This window comes from Tenrec ecaudatus, chromosome 4, assembly GCF_050624435.1.
Source record: "Tenrec ecaudatus isolate mTenEca1 chromosome 4, mTenEca1.hap1, whole genome shotgun sequence".
Lineage (NCBI taxonomy): Eukaryota > Metazoa > Chordata > Mammalia > Afrosoricida > Tenrecidae > Tenrec > Tenrec ecaudatus.
In genome coordinates, this window is record NC_134533.1 from 44,658,886 (window position 1) to 44,666,826 (window position 7,941).

At 36.9% G+C, this 7,941-nt stretch overlaps 1 non-coding gene across 1 annotated transcript; it reads right to left on the reverse strand.

Annotated features, from left to right (window-relative positions):
- Nucleotides 1-6,863: 6,863 nt before the first annotated feature.
- On the reverse strand, nucleotides 6,864-7,027 carry LOC142447790 (U1 spliceosomal RNA). The gene has a single exon (XR_012784440.1). It is a non-coding gene; the product is annotated as a U1 spliceosomal RNA (small nuclear RNA).
- Between the last annotated feature and the right edge of the window lie 914 nt (nucleotides 7,028-7,941).

The following is a 7,941-nucleotide window of genomic DNA, read 5'->3' on the forward strand; positions in this document are numbered from 1 at the left end:
TAATGCATTCTCCTTCATCAGGTTCTTGAAATGGTTCACTATGCCAGTTCCATGGCTTTGACCTGTAATTTTCCACATTATTGTTGTTTCTGGAACCCATAGTTAAATTGTTTTGGTTTGTCTAAGTTTAATATTTTTTATGATTATAGGTTTATTTATTTTTAAAGATAATTTTATTGGGGCTTATATCAATTCATATGTCAATTGTGTCAACCAAATTTTTATATATGTTGCCATCATTATTTTCTAAATATTTACTTTCTATTTGAGCCTTTGTTATCAGCTCCTCTTTCCTTCCCACCCCCACACACATGTGACCCCTTGATAAATTATAAATTATTATGGTTTTCATATCTCACACTGACTACTGTCTCCTTAAACCCACATTTCTGTTGTTCATGCCCCTCTGGGCAGGGGAGAGGGGGATGATGCATCGATCATTGCTATTGGTTCCCCTTTTGCCCCTCTTCCTCCACCTTCCCCCTACCCTTCTGGTATCACTACTCCCATTTCTGTTCCTGAGGGGTTTGACACACACAATTTTCCTCTGGTTCTTTGAGTCTTCCTCGCCCCTCACTATCATGACACCCATCCTGCCTTTCAGTTCTGGCTAGACTGGAGCATGTACACTGGTACAGATAAGAACTCAGGCCACGTGGAATCCAGGTCAGATAAACCCCTCAGGAACAGTTTCACCTCTTTGGTGATGACTGAACCAGTCCAAACCAATTTTAAGGCCTGCTCTGCAGCTTGAGAAAGGATAATGCAAGACGAATTTTGGTTTTGTTGTCTAATGACACTGTATGGCTCAGAGTCGCATGTGTAGAGAGAGTTTTGTGCTTCTTGCCAATCTAAGGATTACTCTCACCCAAATCGCTGATCCTGAAACCCATTGACCTGGCAAATAAACCCATAAAATAGAGAAAGAACACGTGGAATATGTAGAACAAATGGGTCTCAGAGAAGCTGAATTGTTAAACAAGATGGACTTCAGAAATAAAAAGCAAAAGATGGTTTATGCAAAACCAGACACAGAAAAACAAAGCTTTTATATTTGTAAACATGACTTGGGAACTAAAAATATTTGAACAGATATAAGAAGATTAAAGTCCTCATTGAGGTATGAATTGAAGGTCTGGATTAAAAATATCAAATAAATAAAAACATTTTAATGAAATGAATGAAAATTGATCATGAAAAGAGTCTTAGAGAAGAGGTTCAGTATACATAACATGCTGGCCTTATGGGATTCACAGTGGAAGTACAGTTTTTTAAAGCTAATAATTAGATATTAATTTAAAATAATTATGAATATGGAAAAATATCAGTGAAATCTAAATAATGATAATGAGAAAATAACTTTATCTAGGTATGTGACTGTTGTAGAGCCAATTCTAACTCTTGGCAATCACATGTACGTCAGAGTAGAACTGTTCTCCATAGAGATTTGAATGGCTGATTTTTGGGATATAGTACTAGATCTTTCTTCTTAGTCACTTCTGGATCGGCATGAATTCCAACCTCTCAGATAGTAATTGAGGGCATTAATTACTACACACTTTGTTTTGCCAGGTGCCATTAATTAGTTGTGACTCACAGCAAACCAGTGAAAATGTTGTCTCCTCATGCTCTTTCCGCACAAATGTTGCCATGTTTTAGGCCATTGTTTCACCCACTGTGTTAATCTATATCATTGAGGTTTTCTTTATATTGAGATGTAATCCATATGGGAGGCTGTATTCTTTGATCTACAAGAGTAAGTGCTTCTGGTCTTCTTCTCTTCCCACAAGCTAAGACATATTCTTTCCTACGGACTCCTATATGTAAAAAAAAAATACTACCAACTATTTGATTCGGATTCAAAGCTACCCTACTTAGAGCCTCTGAGACAGTAAATCTCCATGGGAACAGACAGACTCATTTTCTTCCCTTGAATTGCAGACTTGACAATTAGCAATCCAACACATCTCACAAAGCATACCTTTTGGTAATGTTTTTTGGTTCAAGAATGGGGGGGGGAGAAGCAAAAAACATGACCTTCTTAATACACTTCTTAATACCAACACACACTCCAAAATAAACCAAAACCACCCAAAACAAACAAATAAAAATGTACTTACAAAAATATATAACTATCTGATTCATAGGTAATACTGAAAGCTAAAAAATGATGGTGTAACATCTAGAGATTATTAAGCAAAAAGGATTGCAACCTAATGATATATAACAAAACAAAAAAAAAAACTCTCACTACCACTGAGTTGATTCCAATTCAGAGCAAACCTACAGGAAAGAATATAACTGTGATTTTCCGAGACTGTAGGTCTTTACAGGGTGGAAAGCTTCCTCTTTCTCCTGCAGAGCACTGATACGCATGGTGGTTTTGAACTGGTGACTTTGCAGTTAGCAGCTGAATGTGTAAGTACTACACCACTTGGGTTAGGGAAGTATAATATCTATCTTCCCTTAAAAGAGAAAAAATATTTCAGGTACTCAATTTACCAAGGAATACAGACCACTAACTACTCTGATTTCAGTAACTCTTAGGGAAAGACACAAACAAACAAAAATATATAAATCAGATTCAAGACCTAAAAAAAGTATAATAGAGTCAGAATAGATAGGAGTAAAATATTGTTCAGTAGTTATAGTGAAAATCTCAGTGAATCATCAGAGTGTGACTTGGAATGTGAAGTTCAAGCACAAAATGAGAATCATTGAACTAAAAAAGAGAAATTATAAGGGAAATCATCATAATAATCTCAAACTTAAAGTATTAAACAGTCAGTCACCCAAAGGATTAAAGAAGGTAGACAGAGGGAGGAAGAAGGACAGAACTTTAATAATATATTGGGGAAGAAAATTGGATAAACAAAATACCTTGGTCAACAGAATATGTTACAATTAAAAATAGTTAAATGTGTATCTGGTTATAGCATTCAGAAAGAAAAGCTAACTTTAATTTAATGAGATGTAGAAATGCAGTGGAAATCCCAATTCACAGAGGCAGACAAAGAGCCACATCACCAAATCTTTAGAAAGAAGAAAGAAAATGGGGAGATAGGGAAATAAAGGAAAATGAGTTGATATGCCTGGAATCAAGGTTCATGAATCTGAAATATCTTGGTAATGCTCGTCATGTTATCATGAAATCATTATTGATTGAATAATTAATAAACCACCTGCCACGTTGTCTGCTCTGACCCATCGAGACCCTCTATGTGACAGTAGAGAAGTGCGCTCCCTGAGGTTTTTAAATGTCTTATTTTTCTGGAAGTCCATCCCCAGGCCTTTCTTCTGAGTGCTCCAATCATTGAGTAAGCAGCCAATCACATTAATTGTCTGGACCACCCAGATTCCCTGAGTGATACCATTCTCTGAAGGATAAATGTAGGAAATCCCACAGGTCATCAGCTCTCTCTATTGGGCAGCTTAGCCACACTGCATGCAAGACTGTCTGTTTAAAACTTGTACGTGGAAATAATGATTATTCAATGGAAGGTATTTCTGTCGGCCACTTGTTATGAGTCTTCATGCTCGGTACTGAACAACATCTGTGGAACTGCTCTAAGAATGTCTTTGGACCAGGAATTCCAGATTCTCAAACTGGGTGGAGTTGCAACACCTCTTTTTTTTTTGCATTCTGATGCTCCATTCCCCAGATCTAAATAGGTATCAGAGTAAAAGGTCTTGGAGTTAAATCAACTAGATTTAAATCTGACCAGGGATTTTTTTCTAGTTGAGTGACCTTGAGGAGGATCTGCTAAGCTGAGTCTCAACTTTGATGATAATAATTCTGGCATTGGTAAAGAAGGTGATAGCGCTGAATGGTGGCAATTCAAATGTCTTAGTTACTGATCCCACTGAGCCAAGCAAGGTATTTTGCAACATCTCACTCTACAAATCGATAAAGTGTGTACATTAGAAGACATATTTTGAGATCTTAAATCACCTGAAGTTTCCTGAGGAAATGTACCCCAGGGATATAAGAACTTTTGGTGAAATCTGTACATAACACTGAACCCTCATTCATCTGTGGCCCTGCATTGATTGAGATGGAGTTCAGACTGAAAGTTTGAGTTCATCCAGAGGTGCCTTTGGAGAAATGCCTGGTGATATACTTCTGAAAAAATATCAGTCATTGACAACTCTATGGAGTACTGTTCTATTCCGACATAGAGAGGGTCGCTTTGAGTCAAACATTTGAAATGCCTTCTCTCGGATTTGCTTTCTCATTATACATGTCAGATATCACGTCAAGAGGACAGATGCTCTCTTGCCTAGGGCTAATTCTGAATCATGCTCAGCTCCCTCCATGTGCTTCTTTCTTGCAGTCTTCTTTTCCGTAATTCCACTGGCGTAACTGTAGCTATTGTTCTCGATTTCAAAGCTCCTCTTCTCCAGGATTTCTGTGTTCTATGTGTTCCATTGTCTTCCTGGCTGCAACATTTAATTCTTACTTTTATTATTATTAATTGTTTTTAATCATTTTATTGAGAACTCATAGATGTCATAACATGCCATAATTCAAATGGATTGAGCATAATTGTATAATTGCTACTACACTCAGTATCAAAACATTTCCTTTCTTCTTGAACTCTTTGCTATCAGCTCCCCTTTATCCCCTCCCTCCTCCTACCCTTCTCCCCAGAAATCCTTATTGTTACATACATTATTCTCAATCTAAAGGGTCATCCATCCTGGCATTCCTGCATAAAATGATCTTATATATCCAAATACATAAATCTAACAATATCAGTGAGGTAAAACATAAGTCTTAACAGTAGGGGGAGGGAATATTAAAGAACCAGAGGATCATTATGTTTTCCATCAGTGTTCTACTGAACCCTGGATATATCATTCCTTCTGTATGGCCCTTCTGCGAGGGACTGTCCAATTAGCTTACTACATCCACATCCCTTGGTTGCTTGTTTTTGAACTTCTGGATACTTCTTCCTGTGAACATGCATGGCCACACAGGCTGGTGTACTTCTCACATGTTGACTTTGTTGCTTCCCTGATAGATGGCCTCTAGTTTAACTACAAGCCTTTAGAACCCCAGATGCTATAGCTTTTAATAGCTGGGCACCATCACCACATTTGCTTATGCACCCATTGTAAGGGGAAGGTGTTAACTATTACTTTTAAATTTTAAAAAAAACCATGACAACAAAATTTAGCAAGGTCCAGTGATTGTTAACATAGAGATTTTTTCATTTCATAACAATTTAATTTTTCATAGCAATAATTATTCTTTTACAATGTCAATTTTAGTGATTGCCTTTTTGTTTGTTTATGGAACTATTAATTTTTATTTATTTAGTATTATTTATTAGAAGCTATTTTGAAGTGATTTCCAAGTTTTTGCTCATAAAATCGATGTTGCACTGTGGTGGTGAAATTTTTGTGTCCATCAATGATTATTGCTTTAGGATAAAACACATCTTATAAAATCAAGAGTTCAGAAACATTACCCCAAGCTGAATTTAGATAGTATCAATATTTTCTTTCATTAAGAAGTACAAGAATTATTTTCTCACATCTATACTAAGATGTTAAATTGACATTTTAAAAAATCTTAGTCAACTTTATGGAAAAGAATGCCATTTCTTAATGTGCTGTGCATTTATTTGATTAATAATGAGATAGGATATTTTAGCTTATGTATTATCCATTTATATATTTTGTTTTGTGATTTGCCTACCAGTGTTAGGCATCATTTCTCTATGAAGAAATTTTTTTTTTAATACGGGTGTGAAGGCGGATTTTTATATATTAAATATACTAATCTCTCAAGAGCCATGTTTAAAATAATTTTCCGATCTTGTCATTTGCCTTTGTTTTTTTAAAATTTGCTTACTTTGAGTTAGGATAGAATTTGTAGAAGATTTGTAAAAATAAAACAGAGTAGCTTTGTTCCTTGTTCCCAGCTTCTCTTTACATTAACATCCTATAAAATCACTGTACAATTACAAAATTGACATTGTGAAAATATTAAATTAAATATACTACAGATTTTATTCAGGGTTCATCTATTTTTTTCAGCTAATGTTCTTTCTTTTATTCTAGAATCCAATTCAGGATCCCAAATTGAATTTAGTTATATACTTCATCATCTTTCATAAAATTGATGCATTTGCCCTTTATGTCTTTAATATATGAATGTTACTTTTGGAGACACTGAATGTTTATAACTTTTATTAAATATTTTTATGTTCTTAGAGTTTCTACATCTGGTGTTAAATATAAAATATTTGGAAACAAGATCCTGCTGTAAGATTATACCAATATTTACTAATATTTTCTTACAATACTTTGTCAATAGGTAGATCAATAAATAAACTGTGGCACCTACATACAGTGGAAGATATTCAGTCATTAGCATAAGTGAAGTCCTAATACACGTTAGGTCATGGGCGAACTTGAAAACATTTTGTTGTTTTTGTTAGGTGCTATGGAGTCAGTTCACCCATAGGGACTCTATCACATAACAGAATTTGTGTTGTCCTCTGCCATCCTCACACGTGTTGTACGCTTGGGCCCATTGGTGTCACTCCACCTCCTTGAGGGCCTTCCTCTTTTTCGCTACCCCTCTGCCGTACCCAGCAAGGTGTCCTTCTCCAGGAGCTGGTCTCTCCTGATAGATGTCCAAAATGCGCAAAGGGAAGCCTCGCCATCCTTTTCTCTAAGGAGCCTCAGACCACACTTCTTCCAAGACAAGTTTGTCCTTGTCCTTGGAAGTCCATGGTACTTTCAATATTCTTCTCCAGCACCACAGTTCAAAGGCATCGATTCTTCTCAGATCTTCCTTATTTATTTATGAATGTGTATATGCATATATTTATTTATGTATTTATTTATTTCAGGGGAGAGCCTGAGTGCAGTCCCTCACTACCACAAATGACGCAGTCGAGTTTCCCACATTTGGGGAAATCGCAAGGGTCGGCACATCCGGGGTGCAATGGATGAGCCTCGCCCTGGGAAATCCACCTTCCTGATCATGGTGTCTCCTCTGCCAGGTAAGTATATGGATCTTCCTTAATTAAGCTATAACTCTCATATGCATATGCGGGTATTGAAAATAGTGTGCCTTGGGTCAGGTGCATCTCAGCATTTCAACCTCCCAGCATTTCAACTCTCTAAAGTAACCTCCCACATTTCAACACTCTAAAGAGGTCTTGTGTAGCAGATTCGCCCAATACAATGTATCTTTGATCTCTTGCCTGTCCATTTGTCATATTGTATTTGAACACTTTTCTGTCACTTTGTTGTACTGTGGTGGCTTGTGTGTTGTTGTGATGCTGGGAACTACATCACTGGTGTTTCAAATGGCAGCAGGGACTCCCAAAATGAGAAGAAGGATCAGTTGACCACTTTATGCAGAGCATGGAAACACTGTCAGACACGGAAGGCCTAACGATAGGAGCAGAGCCTTGTCAGAGACGGCCTGAGAGGATGAGTCCCATGGGGGGAAGGCACCCGAACTATGACTGAGGGGAGGGAAGACCGCGGTGACAGGAGAGGAGTAGGCCTGTGGGAGTAAAGCCTTCCGGATGGTCCTTTGCTGAAGGGGCTCAACTCAGAATGAGAAGAAACAGTTGCAACAATCTACTAATAAAATGAACGTGGAATACTCAAAGTATGAAGACATTATGCTGAGTGAAATGTCACCCAGAAAAGCATACACATTATATGATTCCATTCACGTGAAATATTAAGAATTGGTAGAAGTGTAGAGACCAACTTTTTTTTTTTTAGTGTTTACCAGAGACAGGGTGGAGAGAAAAAGAGAAAGTCATTATTTAGGGGACATTGAGTTTCTCTTGATGGTCGAGCAACTGGGAACATTCTAGCAGTGGTTGTTGTACAACAGGGTGAATATAATTAATATTAGTAAATTATTTAAAATGTTGACACGGAAATGTTCTGTTATACATATTT